This window comes from Loxodonta africana, chromosome 23, assembly GCF_030014295.1.
Source record: "Loxodonta africana isolate mLoxAfr1 chromosome 23, mLoxAfr1.hap2, whole genome shotgun sequence".
In the NCBI taxonomy this organism is placed as follows: domain Eukaryota; kingdom Metazoa; phylum Chordata; class Mammalia; order Proboscidea; family Elephantidae; genus Loxodonta; species Loxodonta africana.
Genome location: NC_087364.1, coordinates 55,529,912 through 55,546,277, shown reverse-complemented (window position 1 = coordinate 55,546,277; position 16,366 = coordinate 55,529,912). Strand labels below are relative to the sequence as shown.

Below are 16,366 nucleotides of genomic sequence, written 5' to 3'. Positions count from 1 at the left end.
TGCATAATGTACATAACAAATTCCTTTAACCTTTTCAATGCAGCTGATTAGAGTGAACACTAATTAATATGAAATGGTGATAAATTGGATTGTCCTTTGATTATATAGTTTGTTATAAAGAAATAGGTCTAAGTTAAATTTTTCACCAAATGGCAAATTGGGAGAAAAGGTGAAAGAGTATGCATATTCTATTTTCTAACCACTATATACATTTTTTTTTTTATATATATACATAGTGGAAACCCTGGTGGCATAGCGGTTAAGTGCTACGGCTGCTAACCAAAGGATCTGCAATTCGAATCTGCCAAGTGTTCCTTAGAAATCCTGTGGAGCAGTTCTACTCTGTCCTATACGATCGCTGTGAGTCAGAATGGACTCAGCAGCAACAGGTTTGGGTTTTTTGTTTGTTTGTTTGTTTATATGCATAGCAAATTATGCCAGTGTTGACAGCTCTGTTTCAAAGTCATACAGTAATAAAAATTAGGGAGATGCCCTAACCCATACCCTCAGTTTAAAGAGGAGCAAACTGGAGCACAGAGCACCTTGCCCAAGATAAATCAGCTCCATGATTCTAAATTAAGGGCTGCCATCTTCAGTGGGAAAGTCTTCCTTAATTCCTAGCTTAAAATCTTCTAAGTCTCAACCAGCTTTCATTGAGCCCTGTATTTTCTATTTACCTATAGCATTTTCATAAGATATATCACAAAATTCAGTACATATTTATCACATATTATTTACTATGATTTTATCTTCTCTTCAACATTGCCATAAGCTCCTTGAAGGCTGAAGCTACTCCTCAACAGTTCTAAGTCTTCCCTTCCCAACTTGAGTGCCTCCTGGCATCGGAGCACAAAATTCAACATTTACTGAGTTCTTTACATTTGCAAGTAGACACAGAGGGGCAAAGATGAGTTAGATAGGTCCTCCTGAAATTTAAAATAAAATAGGCAGAGTAACCTAGACTGTTCTAGTACAGTCTGCTGTGATAGGGATGTAGACATAGTTCTGTGTGAATGTAAGTAACAGGGGCATCATTGTTACTGAAACCAGCTGAGAAAAGCTACTTCAAGTGTGGTCCAAGGACCAGGACTGGTTGTCACTCCATTTGAAATCAGCTCAGAAACTAAAAGTAAGCATTAGGAAATTTTTATACTATTGGCAAAGAAAAATAGTGTTCACTGAGTCTAATAGTAAGAAATTACAATGTGTACCTTGTATGTCTGCAAACAGATGGGAAATGAAAGGAAGGAAGGCAGAGAGAGTTGGAGGGAGGGAGGGAGGGAGAAAAGGAGAGAGGGAAATAGAAAGAAGGAAGGAAGGATAGAAGGAAAGAAGGGAAAGAAAGAAGGGAAGGACTGAGAAGGAAGGAAGGGAGGGAATGAAGGGAAGGAGAGAGGAAAGGAGAAAGGTAGGGAGAGCGGGAGGAAAGAAGATATAGAGAGAGATTGGTCCTTCCCCATGGAGAGTATGAGAAGCACTGTCTTAGATAAACCAGGCTTCACCCAGGCTTTGTAGATGGGTAGAATTTCCACAGCCTAGAACGAGGAAGAATGGTGAAACATGGATAATCAGCCACAACAACACAGAGGAGGGGAATCCAGGGACCTAATGAGGAATAACAAGACCAGTGAAGCGGGAAGACAGGGGATATATGTATGGTAGGAAGGCGGGAAGAAAATCCTGCATTCATAAATGACAGTGAAACGTTGGGAGATTTAATGCTGAGCTTAAGAGTTTGGAGTTTATTATGTTAGCAACAAAGAGCTATGGATAGCTTTTTTATGGAAAGTGCCATAATAGAATCTGCACATGGGTAGAGGACACGCAGTCGCTACTTGCTGATTGAACTACTGCACATTTGCTACAGAGGCTGTAAACTCCAACGGCCACCTAGGCCAGGCAGATTCCATCAACAGGGGAAGGAGGCATGTGTATCTAGCAAGCACTTACCTCATAACGGGACATCTGTTGCCCACCTCCACCCAACCTTTTCCTTTGGAAATGTACACCTAGTGAACCAGATCTCCAATTTTTCAAAAGAAGCTGAAAAGCTGGATTTATGAGGTAACTCCTAAATTTCAAACATTAGCACTAAGCCAAAAATTTTTTTTAAAGATTGTATTAAAGCCAAACACCAAAACCAAAATCAAACCCATTGCCGTCAAGTCGATCCCAACTCACAGCCATCCTATAGGACAGAGTAGAACTGCCCATAGGGTTTCCAAGGAGTGCCTGGTCGATTCAGACTGCTGACCTTTTGGTTAGCAGCTGTAGCTCTTAACCATTATGCCACCACGGTTTCCAACACTGTAGTTCTGAAAACTGGATTTGTCACACAGGCCCCCAATTTGCATCTCTGCTTTAGGATATAAAAAAGAGGTTTGTTTTGTCTGTCAAAATGATAAACGCTCCTTCGGTACATTTTGGTCCCCATAGCTCATGACAATTATTTTTAATACTCATGATGTAATGTCTGTACTCTCCTGTAGTCCTCTATCTTCAAGACGGTTGTTGACGTTACTATTGTCAATGTGTGCTGATATACCCAGATACGATTCATACGTAAAGTTCCTTCTCACTTGGTTCGGCAGTAAAAATTATGTGCAGTTATAGCCAGCATCAGTACTGCCATCGCTAAGGGGTAGAGGTGATATGATTTTTAGTGTTTTTACCCCTTAATGGAAACCTGGTGGTGCAGTGGCTAAGGGATCGGCTGCTAATCAAAAGGTTGGAAGTTCTAATCCACCAGCCACTCTTTGGAAACCCTACGGGGCAGTTCTACTTTGTCGTATAGGGTGACTATGAGTTGGAATCAACTCAACAGCAATGGGTAGATAGGTACCCCTTAACACTTATCATCCTGGATCAAAAACGGTCTGTCTCCATCCAACCTCCAGTAAAACAGGGCATCATGCTGCTCAGAGCATTTCACTATTCCTTTTTCTCTGGGGACTCTTGTGCAACCAACATTGCCTGGGTTCAATTTCAGGAGGCAGTGTCAGGTCAATGGTAGAATTCTCACCTTCCATGCAGAAGACCTGGTTTGATTCCCAGATAATGCGCCTCATTTGTGGCCACCACCCACTGTCAGTGGAGGCTTGTGGGTTGCTGTAATGCTGAAGAAGTTTCAGGGGAACTTTCAGACTCAGACAGATCAAGATGAAAGGCCTGGAGATCTACTTCCAAAAATCTGCCAGTGAAAATCCTATGGATCACAAGAGTCCATCTGCAACCCATCATGAGTATAGCTCAGGACTGGGCAGCACTTGGTTCCCTTGTGCGTGGAGTTGCCGTGAGTCGGGGCAAATTCAATGGCAGCTGGCAACAAAATGCAATATCAAGATGCTGACGGTAGCCCCATTCGGATGCTTCTAAATCATCAGACACTTGGAAAGAGAAAAGTTTTTATCTGAACAGGTTTCAGGGGAAAAGGGGGGAGGGAGGAAAGTCAGCCAGTAAATTTCAGAAGTGCTTCAAAAGGTGGGGGAGGGTGGTGAGGAGAGGGAAATAAACCTAAAATTACAGAATCAATAAAAATTCACTTCCCAGCTGTTCTTTCCACAGCCTGAATACAGAATACACATCTTTTTGATTAAAGTGCAGCTTTCGTGCCCTTCTCTGGCAGGCTGCCAAAAGCTGGCTTAAGGTGAGTTCTGTGATTTTAAGGTGGAATTGTTTGCTTTTGACTTGAAAAGACTCGTTATTCCACAGTTCCCATTTTCACACTGCCTCTGAGGGGATGCAACAATCTAAAGCTGAAGAAGCAATATGGAGGAAATGACCCCTGGCTCCTCAGGGAGAATTTTTTAAAAAGCCTCCGGAATGACCATAATTCCACAGCTTTTACCATTCTCAGTGGCATGTTCCCCTGTTCAAAGAGACTTGAATTAGACTGGATAGGGTTAAAAGTCTGTGAACGTTCTCATCATGAACTTCCACAATAAAAGGTCATCATTCACTTATAAAAATCTCTAAAGCCTCAGATTTATTTCGTTTAAGTGGACACTTTTTCATTCATTTATCTCGTCCATGTATCCATTCAAAAATCCATATAACTGCTTAGAATCTGAATTGGTTCCAAAGGAGGATAAACATTTTGGATTGCTGACTGAGATTTTTTTCTTTTTTTTTTTCCAGCCTGGTCATTTTTAATTCTTTCCAGTAAAATGTCTTTGGTCTTTTAGTCTGAAAAGACATTGGACCTGTGTTTGAAAAACAAAACACTGTGCACACACACTACTGTGGCAGAGCTGTGTCATTATGTCTGAAAAATGTCCTACTTTCTCTAATCTTCAGAGAAGCCCTGGTGGTGTAGTGGCTAAAGAGCTCACCTGCTAACCGAAAGGTCAGTGGTTCGAACCCACTAGCCACTCCATCCGTAAAGATTTACAGCCTTGGAGGGCAATTCTACTCTGTTCTATAGGGTTGCTATGAATTGGAATTGACTCGACAGCAGTGGGTTTGGTTCTTGGTGTTCTCTGGTCTTCAGCCATTCCAGAATACTTGGCTACATCCCCTTCCAGGCTGCTTTAGCTAAGCTCACCTTTTCTTAGCTAAGTTGTGCTCACAGTACTAGAATTGTCTAAGCTAATTACTGGTGTTTCTTCACCAATCTATTTTATAATTTCTCTATCTGTCAGCGTTACGTTTTTTGAAATTATTACTAATTATTTTTTGTTCTTGTGGGCCCAGAGCTTGTGAGCTACTTACTATGAATCTTGACCACCTCCTAATAAAACTGCTTCCCACAAGTATAAAGCAATAATTTTCAGTTTCCTTTTTTCCTTCTGTTCCCAATATCACTGTTCTTTCATTGTTATTCGAGCTTAGAACTTACATTTGAGGATTTCCCCGTTGTGGTATAATAATGAGGAGATAGCTGTATATATCTGGTGTGGAATGATGGTTTTCCAGAAACAGAATATTTGCTTGCCTTGTGAGGCAAAGAAAAAAATCATAAAATGAAATGTCTGTGTCGTTATTAATTTCTTAATGCTACAGAGCAAAATAACACCACACAGAGTAGATACAAAATGAAACTGAGTGCCTTCCCTCACCTGGATCAGATGGTTTTTCTTTCCCAATTCTGTCCAGTCTCTTTCTTCCTCTTCTTTCAAGTCCTATGGTTTCTTTAAAAAAAAAAAATTACTAAATAAACAGTTTGTGTTTAACACACGTAGGGAGAAACCTCAGTTGTAACACACTGATGGAAATTACCATGTTTGTGGGGACATTTCTGTAAAATATGGCTCCAGAGCAATGAAATCATTTATTTCCTTCAGAAGGATTGAACCAAGTCCAAGCCCTTCAGACTCCCAAAAGGGTACAATCGACTTCTGCTAAAAGGTGTGAAGGGAAAGTCCCAGATGGCTTCAGGCAGAGACTGTCCATGTCAGCACCTGGAAAGGGTCACCCCAGGCCTGGGTGGGGTCCTCAGTTTACACACATGATTTCGGTGGAGCTTCCACTTTCTGTATCATGTTCCCTTGAAAATTAAAAAAATCCATGAGCCTCCTTCCTATAGAGATACATATTATGTTCATATCCCCCCAAAAAGCCCTTTCCTGGACCCCACTGCCCAATTTTTAACCTTGTCCAGAGATGATTTGTCTCTGGGGCCAGATTCATGCAAAGCAAACCCAAAGCCTGATTCAATAAACGAGAATGCCAACTTATTAATTCAGAACTGGAGACATGGCTTGGTCCAGGAGCTAGGCCAACTGTCTGCACATTCCCTTCTGGTGGCTAGAGCTACACAGGAAATCAAATTACAGATGAGAAGCTTTCCTGATGATTTTAGAAATAGAACAAAAGGGAGGTGGATGCTATCATGCCATAGCAGCCCGAGTCATTTCTCTTCTCCGTTCTAAGGATAAATGTGTCCACCCTCCAACCTTAGAGTCTCCCCTTCCCTAGTCACCATCCATTAAATTCCAATATACAAAGGGTAGAGGGCTTGGAAAATGAGTGTTTGCTGTCACCTATGCAGCATTACTTATTCCAAACAATTTAAACACAACTGAGTGTGCTGGCGATTCCACTTGAACTCCAATCATTCCCTTCTCAGGATGTATTCATGTTAGGATCCTTGTATGTTTTGAAGATTTGATAATTATTTTATTAACAATGACGGTCTCCAGGTGGCTATAAGTTGACTGTTTCTGGTTTACATTTCAGAGAGAAAACTTAACCTGACTTGGTCTCCAAGTCCTGTAAGCATATCATGGTTGGAAATTGTAAACTACTACACATTAACTATAGAATCACCTCTAGCTTATTTGCAGTAGCACAGGGCAGCCATGGCACATATAATCTAAAGCAGCTGTTTGAACGCATGGTATGATATTTTCCCAAAGTGTTTACCTTCCTGTGTTTTTCTTAGATTTTTATTCCATTGTGTTTGCCCAGACAATGGATCCAGACAATGGAGACCATAAACACATTGAGCTAGAAAGAGTATTGCATTCTCAGCTTGGTACTTCACCAAAAGGTAGTCTTTCTCTCTCTTTCTCTCTCTCTCTCACCTCTTCTTCCTCTTCCTCTTCCTTCTTCTTTTCCACCTATCCCTTCTTTTTCTCCTCTTTTCTCCTCATCTTCTTTTTCTTCCTTTTCCCCCTTTCAGTAAATTTCACTAAAAGCTAATAAGCATCCAGAAATTCCTCTTCAACAGCATATCAGCTACCACAGCAGAAGTTTCATCTGTTGATAAGACTCAAAATTTCTCCTGTTCTGCTACTGAAATGGCTTTCTCAGTAATTAAAAGGGGGGGAGAGGGGAGGCTTATTCTATGTTTTTTTTTTCCTGGTAAAGGATCAGGTGAAGCAAGACATGGGAGCTTTTCTAAGTATATAGAACAAAATGGTTAACAAGGGAGCTCTGTCCAAGGCAAAGTCCAAAGCCAAACCAGAGAAGTAGGCACCAAGCAGGTCATCAGAGCACCAGAGCCAAGGAGCAGAAACTGTGGAATGGAGCCAAACAGAAGTCAGGGCATGGACCAAGATCAGAGCAGGCAAAGAGAAGACAGGAAGATTTCCAGAGGCAGAAAGTCAACTTGCCCAGCTGACGAGGTAGTCCTTTTTATGAGCCCTAAGATGATGTGAACAAAGTTAACCTGAGGTTCAAGACAGCAAACAGGAACCATTCCATGAAAGCTGTGTGAGGGCAATGACAAGTTAAAAGAAGCATTTCTTTGAGAGCTAGGTGTTCACAGGAAGTAGTAGTCTCTTTACCTCCACAGGGCTAAGTGTAAAGATCCTGTCTGTCTCCTTCTTCAACCAGTTGCTTCAGTTGAGACATCATGAAAATCAGCACAAGATAGCCTCAAGAATAACCATCTTCAAGCCTTCTGATGAGTTGGATCTCCTTGGAACAAGTGAATTGGGAATAAGACATAAGAGAGCCCAGGATTCTCAAAAGAATCACCTTGGCTTGGCAGAACTTCTGAGTGGTGTAGTTTTCCAGGATTCCAACTTGCTTTGCTTTCCTTGGAAACCAAATGGAACCTCCAAAGGACCCTTCTCTCTGCTTCCGAAATACATTGGTGTTTGCCAAGAGTTTAATTTATATTTTTCACAAAATGGCATCACTTAAATTAATGTTCTTCAGTAAATACTGATAAAATATATGTTCGGGAGAAGATTTGCCTTTATACAATACTAATGAAAATTATCTTCTGAAGATGAACACAAATTAAACAAGAAATATTTTTCATTAAACTGCGTTATGGCCCTTATCCTATGGAAACCAGGAGAAATTAAATGCTTCCCAAGCAGAATCCCATAGTAAGCCAGGGGTTGTGCTTGCTACTAATAGCAGAGGCACTACTAGCTAAACAACACTATGACATACAAGTCATGAAATTTCCCCACCAAATGTGATGTAGAAAATGTTTTCATCTTTTCACTTAACAGCATTAACTAGAGAGCTAATACAACCATTGCATTAACAAATGTTTAATGACTTGTGAAGAACTTGAGTTATTTTAACAGTGGTAGTACAAAAGTTGTGTTGAAATTATAAGTTGTTAGGTATTGCTAAGACCCTGAGTCAGTAGCACAGCTTTGGAGAAGATTCATCTTTTCACCTGTTTCCTTTTGCAAATCTGATGGTTCTACACACAACTGTGAATTAACACCTGGTAACTTCCTTTTCCTTTAAGGAACTGAGCATTTCTGTTGCTGACCCTTGAGGACATTGGTGATTCAGTTGCAGAATTCTCACCTTCCACGTGGAATAATAGGTTCAATTCCTGCTCAAGGCACCTCGTGCTCAACAATTACCCATCTGTCAGTGGAGGCTTGAATGCTGTTATGATGCTGAACAGGTTTCAGCAGAACTTCCAGAATAAGATACACTAGGAAGAAAGGCCTGGAGATCAATGTCCAAAAATCAGCCAATGAAAACCCTATGGACCACAATGGTCCAGTTCACAACCAAATGTGGAGATGGTGCAGGAGCGGGCAGCTTTCCATTCTGTTGTGCATGGGGTTGCCATGAGTCGGGGGCCAACTCAACAGCAGCTAACAACAAATTGATGGCCCACACTTTTCAAAGCACTGGGATAACCCTGAATAACCTGTCTGTAAACTGACAGCTCAGGCTAGAAGTGTTAAATCGATAGATTCCTTTGGGCAAAAAATATGCCCAGTGCTATATTGAGTATAGAAGTATAAGAGGGTCTTTGCTGGTTACTGTCTGTTTGTCCCTCATACTCCAAATCCATTCTCCACCCTTCTATGCCCTGTTTTGTTCCTAGGGAAGTAGACCTCTATAGATTGCATACCCTAAGTTCCCTTGCTCTCTGGCTTATGTTTGGGTTTGGCCAATAGAAGGACTGAATGAGCAGAAGTCAAGGTCTTTATTTCCAAGCCTCCCTCCCTGCCTGGCTGGGAAGTGGCTGTGATATTTTAGACTACAGCAATTCCAGGCAAGAGCCTATTTTTCTCCTTCAAGGCTCAAGTTCTCACCAGGCCTTGGTAACAAGTAAAATTCCCCTTCTCTTTCAGGCCTAGGGCTAGTAATTATTTCCAACTACTGCTGGTCTCTGGGTGCCTCATCACTCCTTGTTGATTTCCTTAACCCAACCCATATTTCTGTTACTAGGCCCTTCATCAAATTATTTTCAGTCAAATGCCTTTGAGTATGTCGTTAATCTTCTGCCAGCATTCTGAGTGGCATGCGATCTCTCTCTTTAGAGTTTTTAAAAATTCATCCTGGAGAACAAATAACATGAAAATGGAACTGATATCTTTTCAGGTGATGGAAATGATCCATATCTTGATGGGGTGGTGTTTACTTACATTTAGGATTTGTGCACATGACGATATGCATAGGATAATCAATTAAATGTATGATACCATGTAAGCCAAGTGCTTATGAATTTCCAGGTTAAAACTAGAGATAATAAGGGCAGTAAGTCTTTATAGGGGGGAGACAATCCTATTTGGGGACAAGATAGGAGAAGGTTTTAGCCATGGTAAGATTTGAGCTGGCATTAAAGAATGGATAATACTTTGAATAGGAGAAAGGGAGAAGACGCCATTGCTGAGAGAGCACATTCAGTCACAGTGGTGTGGAGGTGGGGAACGACAGAGGAGCCAGTTAATTGATAGGCTAGACACGGGTAGATATTTTTTTGGCCCCCAAGCAAAATTATCTCTTTATTCGCATATTCTTCACCTTTATTAGGTTCCCATTCTCTAACAATTAGTCTGAGGATAAATATCCCTACTCATATGACCTGTACTTTTCCATAAGTACTTAAAAAAACAAACTCTAATATCTGCTCAGAATTTCCATGACATGCCATCACCTCAGATAATCTCCCAGAGTTGAGATTTCACAGCTCTCCTTTGTCAGTGAGGCCTAGACAATCATTTCTTTTCCATTTAATCATGTTCAGTCCTTGGAGCTTGCACTTCACTAGGAAACCATCTGGGGGAAGGAGAGATATTCATTCAAAATATCTTGGTTCACTGAGCCAGCTAAGAACCAGAAAAGATAGGCACCTTCATTCTTGCTGATGTTTTACAATGTTTGTTTTAGGGAAGTCAGATTTGAAGAGTGTCCATGGCACATTAACGTGATATTATTGCCTCTGTTCACTTTAAACATTGTCTAGAATGTTCCCTATCCACCCTACAAATGGCTTCTAAGAAGATTTATCATATTCTTCAGGGAGAGCTTTTCTTTCTTCTTCTTTTTTTTTTTTTTCAAATCATGTGACATAAGGTAATGACAGGAAGGCTGAACACCTGGAATACAGTAATGAATGGCATGAAATGGAAAGCTTAGGTTAGTTCAGCTGAGATAAGGTTATAGAAGAGAAAAGATGCTGACAGTCAGAAGAAGCTATATAAAACCAGCCACTTCCACACATGCGTTTTGAAATGTAAATACATTTAACACCCAGAGAGGTGCAGGAGAATCTAGCTATTTTAGGCTATTCTGAACGAAGGCAGCTGTATGTTCTGAAACATATGGTCCAACACTTCTAAAGCAGGAGAGGAAAAAAAGGAAATCATGGAGTGACATGGTTCAGTTGGCCATTTTGCGATTCCTTAAAAGTTCTGATATGCAAAAATGATTCCCTAAAAACCAGCATGACAAGTATCAGTCCTCAGGAAACATTCTGTCAACTAGAAATTAAGCTGGAATATATGGAGATGGAACACTTGCCATACAACAGGCAGGTTCAGTTCACCGCAATCAGCAGGACCATTTTCCCACCTCATTTTTTCCCTGTGTGTGTTGAAGGAAGGAGTACGGCAAAGGGTGTATGACATGAGTTCTATCGAGGTAGCTAGGAGCCCATAGACTTTTTTGGTTTTCTCATTGTTTCCAACGGCAATGAGGCTCTCTGCTACCTCCATGAAATGACTTTGGCTTATTTCAAAACACAAATTTGACTTTTTCCCAATTCTAGTAAACCAAAACCAACACCCAATGCCGTCAAGTCGATTCTGACTCATAGTGACCCTATAAGACAGAGTAGAACTGCCCGATAGGGTTTCCAGGGCTATAAATCTTTACCAGAGCAGATTGCCATGCCTTTCTCCCACGGAGAGGCTGGTAAGTTAGACCTCCAACCTTTCATTAGCAGTCGAACGCTTAACAACTGTGCCACCAGAGCTCCTTCCACTTCCAATAATAAGTACTAATTGTTACAGCCATTGGCAAGTATTTAATGAACTCCTACCATGATCCCAGCATTGTGCTAAGGGCTTTGGAAGGAAATAAAACATGATCCTCACCCTCAAAGAGCTTAGAGAATAGTTTGCTGCAACAAGACTAAGGCACGTGAAATAAATCTACCAACAATACAGGAATCTGTAGAAATACAGTCCAGAAAATGCTCTAAATAGGACCAGTTCCCCAGAACTATAACATCATGCCCCTTTTATTAAGGATTTTCCCCTAGAAGCCTTTCTTCTAGAGCCCTGGTGGTACAGTGGTTAAGAGCTTTACTGCTAACCAAAAGGTCAGCAGTTCGAATCCACCAGCTTTTCCTTAGAAACCACGTGGAGCAGTTCTACTCTGTCCTACAGGGTCGCTATGAGTCAGAATCAATTCTGTGGCAATGGATTTGGTTTATAGGTACCTGGGAGTGCTTAGGCTTTAGAGCTTCATGGAAGTCTTTTCTCTTATATTCCTATCATCCTGGCATACAATCGTTGGACACCAGCCTATTTCATACTCTCCTTCCTCCATCTCTTATCTCTCCCTGATGTGTGATTTACCCTACTTTGTAGCTCCTACCATCTGGGCAGAACTTTCTGCCTTCCCGGGCCTAATTACTTCCCTGATTCTCAAGAGCTATCTTTTCTCTTTTGCCTGCGACTCATATCTTTTTATTAACAAACAATTAATTCTTTGCTCTTCAAATGTTGCCCTGCTCTATTAGCCTATCCTGTATTTTGCCTAGTGTGCTGTTATAGATTGAATTGTGTCCTCAAAAAATATGTGTTGGAATCCTAATCCTTATACCTGTGGATGTAATCCCCTTTGGAAATAGGATTTTCTTCGTTATGTTAAATGAGACTATAACAGTGTAGGGTGTGCCCTAAAACTAATCACTTCTGAGTTACAAAAAGTAAAGATTAGACACAGAAGGAAGCACAAATGGGAAAGACAGATGCCACATATAAGACAGACATCACTTGAGAAATGCCAAGGATTTGGAACAAGGAGGCTACAAAGATCTTCCCTGATAGGCAACACAGAGAGAGCCTTCCCCAAGAGCTATGCCCTGAATTTGGACTTCTAGCCTCCTGAACTGTGAAAAAATAAATTTCTGTTCTTAAAGGCCACCCACTTGTGGCATTTGTGTTACAGCAGTAATAGGAAACTAAGACGTTCACGTCAACTGGTGAATACAGAGGTGTGTGATGTTGCTGCACTCTCTCTTTCTCCCTCTCTCTTAGTAAACCTCTTCTTAACCTCATTGCAGTCATGGTACAAGTAATAGCAGCGCTAGAGATTGAAGTATGAAGTGCTCAGCCTGATGAACCAAGAATATCTTTATATTTCAGAAGTCAGAGAAGGAGAGAGAAAAACACAGATGAGTGAGGAGAGACAATGTGATGACGACGGGAACCAAGGGAGAAGAGAGATCTGAACAGAATGGCAGCTACTAAAGAACAAATAAAATATAATAAGAATGAGATAACAAAGCATCTTAAAAGAGAGAAAGGCAGAGATGCATTTTCATCATTTCTAGATAGCAGCTGTGGGATCCAACCAAGGAGGAAATATCAAAAACTCTTCAGTTTGAGTCTGCTACCAAGTGGTACATCCTATGGCAACAGCACTTGATCTCTTTGTGTCTCAGTTTAAATATTTATAAAACTATGTATAATAAATCTAAATTAGGCCCATGTACAGTCTAAGGAGTACCTAATTTAACCCTTTGGTGACCCTATTATTTTCTCCTTTGAATTTTCTTTTTTTGATACCATGTGTTTTCATTAATGGAAGTATATTGAGTCATGGGGTGTGGTTAGATTTTTGGTTGGTAATATGGATTTTAAGAAATATTATCTGGGACTACATGGTTACCACTGAACTTTTTGCCTTCTCTAGCTCACTGATTAATGGGCAACCATCTGTCCCAAGGAAACCCTGGTGCCATAGTGGTTAAGTGCTGCGGCTGCTATCCAACAGGTCGGCAGTTCAAATCCACCAGGCATCCCTTGGAAACTCTATTGGGCAGTTCTACTCTGTCCTATAGGGTCGCTATGAGTCAAAATCAACCTGACTGCAGTGGGTTGAATCTGTCCCAATGAACCTTGGTTGCTGAAAATACAGTGGGTTTGCCTTCCATTAAGTTACATGAGAAACATCTGGTTTTCCAAATATGACACAAAACAAAATCAACTCCACCAGAGCTCCCTAACTATCACACAGGGAACCATAAATATGCTTACAAGGCTTATCTAGGGATGTGAAAGACAAAAAAAGAGACAAAGTTTTTATCCAATCACACTTCCTGGTTGCACTACCTTATGTGCAAACTTCATACTCCAGTCATTTTTCTTCAACTTACATTTCTTTCACCCTTTGCCATTACTCAAGTCCCCACTAAAGGGCAGTAAATACTTTCAGTAGGAAAAGTATACTCCCAAAGAACTCCAGAGGCATAGAAATTCATTGAGATACCATATGGATGTCCACAAATTACCAAAGGGTTAAGTTGACCCAAAGTAGTACTCCAGGTTATTCATGCTATGATTTATTATGTAGGAAAAGTCAAGAAAAAATGTTCAGATGGATGAGGTTACTGTGGGTGAATGAGGGAACGAGGAAAGGGGTGAGTGTGGAGGGAATAAGGAAGTTTTGCTTCTTTGACTCAAGGTTCAGAGGAATACTCCCAAAGGTATACCATCAGAGCTTCGTATTAGACAGGAAGTATTCTCAGAGACCAATGATGAGTTTCCCCACTTACCTGGGCACAGTTAGGTGTTGGAGCATTGTGCACGTTTCCTCTTACATTCCTGTCATCTCGGGCAGGTTTGTTCCGAAATACAACTTGCTGACAGGTGCGTGAGCTGGCCACATAGAGGAACAATGATTGTTAATTAAGAAGAGGACTCAGAAACAAGAAACCACAAGTCCCTCAATATGGCAAACTTGCCCAACTACTTACCTTGGCAGTACGTTCATACCCTTAAGCCAATTCTGCCGGTTGGACCTCAGACAGTTATTCTATTGGTACAGAAAATCTTGAGAAATTCTCCTAGAAAAAGATAGCCCCTGTTTCCTAGAGAGTATTGCAACATGGGGAATCATCATTTGAGAATTGGTAAAATGGTTTTGAGCAATGCTTCTAAAATCATCTCCAATGAAAACATGTTCAAGTTTTCATAGAGGGATATAATCAGAAGAATAATTTTCATTAGTACAGCACTTTTCAGTTTGCACAGAGCTCACACAAGTACTCCCACTTACTCCTTCTTCCTCCTCTCTATCCCAACAGCCCTGTAAAGTAGGCATTATTATCTTCAGTTTACAGATGAGGAAACTGAGGAACAGATAAGTTTGCCCATTTGGGCCCAAATCACAAAACTCATAAGAAACCTAGGCAGGAATTAGTCTCTGATATTCTGACCCCAATTTCACTGTTCTTTCTCTTTTCTTACTGCTGCCTCATGAGATAAAATACATCAATTCAGAGGAAAAAATAAGAGTTGAAGGAAAAAAAATGAAAACCAAGGCAATAGATGTTTGGTGCTTGCAAAGAATTCCTGATTCGTGGTATTAAGATTAAGCTGACAGATTTCCTTAAATAATAATGACTCCGGGTTTCTAGATCTATGCTTAGTTTCCCAAAAGGATTAACTAATTCCACACAAAAAAAAACTCCTGAGCAAGTATTTCATAAACTTTTTTAGACACTTGGAGGTCATTGGTTCAACAAAAATTTCTTAACTGTCACTGACTCTCCAGTCACACTAGCCAGTGAATAAAAATGTTATCAAAATGAATTGGAGGGAGGAGTGATGTAATAATAGCAATAAAGACCAAATCCGAAGAGTGGGTATTTCTGGGAGATGAGATTATGCGTGATTTTTGTTTTCTTACTTGGGTTTTCTACAACAAATAAACATTAGTTGTAATTAGGAAGAAAATTATATTTTCTTAATTAGTATGAGAATGATGCCATGTTAGATGATAAATAAAATATAAAATTTCCAGAAAGACAAAGAAGTTGTCACATAAACTAGTAATAGAAGAAACCAGGGGAGACTCCCTCCTCACCCCCCAAACTCTTTGAAAATCTTTAGGGGCCCCCACTCTCCAGATCATTCTTCGAGACAACTATTCCAAAAGTTGCTGAAGGAGTGTAATATTAACTCCCTTCTCTACCTGTGATGGTTAAGGTTATGTGTCTACTTGGCTTGCCCATGATTCACAGTGGCTTGGCAGTTATGATGTTTGGCAGTTATGTAGTGATGTAATCAACTCTATGATGAGATCAGCTATAAGCAGCCAATCAGTTGAAAGGGAGTTTCCTTGGGGGTGTGGCCTGCCTCCAGTACATAAATGGAAGTTCCAGCAAGGCTCTCACTCTGGATCCTGCATCTGGCTCATCATCATCTGACCTCCAGTTCTTGGGACTTAAGCTAACAGTTTACCTGCCAATCTTGGGATTCATTGGTTTCCGCAGCTTGTGAGCCAGTGGCCTGTCAACTGACCTGCCAATCTTGGGTTCGTCAGCCCATGCAGCTACATGAGTCAGGAGAAACCTCCAGCCTGACACCTGACACACAGACTTGGGACTTGCTAGCCTCTACAACTATGGGGGCCATTTCCTTACAGTAAATCTCTTTCTCTGTATATGTGTATACATATACACACATACATATATATACACACATACATATATATACATATATACACAGACACATACATATATACTTCACTCAAGAATCCAGCCTAAGACACCACCCCAGTCCAAACTACAGGAAAGCATTAAAAAATATTTTCGTCCTTTTTATTGTGTTGTTTACTTAAACTCTATTTTAGAACTTTATTCATATGAGGCAGAAATATATGCAGGTCTTCTATACTGGCAGGGTTTCCTTACATGAACATCACATGTCAGGAGGTATGGAAATGTTAAAATTTTATGGAATTCTCAAAGTCAAAGCAGGCACATAGGAAGTATGGCGGGCTTGTGTAGAAAGTATGGTTTATCACTTAAATGTTCTGTGGTACTCCTTCCTAATAGCTACGTCTCAGGACAGACCCACACATAGCATTCCTTCTGGTCTTTCAACTCTCACCCTTCCTTCTGCCTTCTCTATTTTTATCCCACCACCCTTTCCACTTCTGCCCTTTTCTGCTTCTGACCACAGTTTCACGTATC

At 40.6% G+C, this 16,366-nt stretch overlaps 1 long non-coding RNA gene across 1 annotated transcript in view; it reads right to left on the bottom strand.

Moving 5' to 3' along the window:
* LOC111752322 (uncharacterized) overlaps nt 1-16,366 on the bottom strand; it is an 82,416-nt gene that overhangs the window by 4,517 nt on the left and 61,533 nt on the right. The window contains exons 4-6 of the long non-coding RNA XR_010319134.1: nt 13,943-14,045; nt 5,218-5,485; nt 5,058-5,129 (exon numbers count right to left, since the gene is read on the bottom strand). This is a non-coding gene — a long non-coding RNA (uncharacterized LOC111752322). The remainder of the gene's footprint in view (nt 1-5,057; nt 5,130-5,217; nt 5,486-13,942; nt 14,046-16,366) is intronic.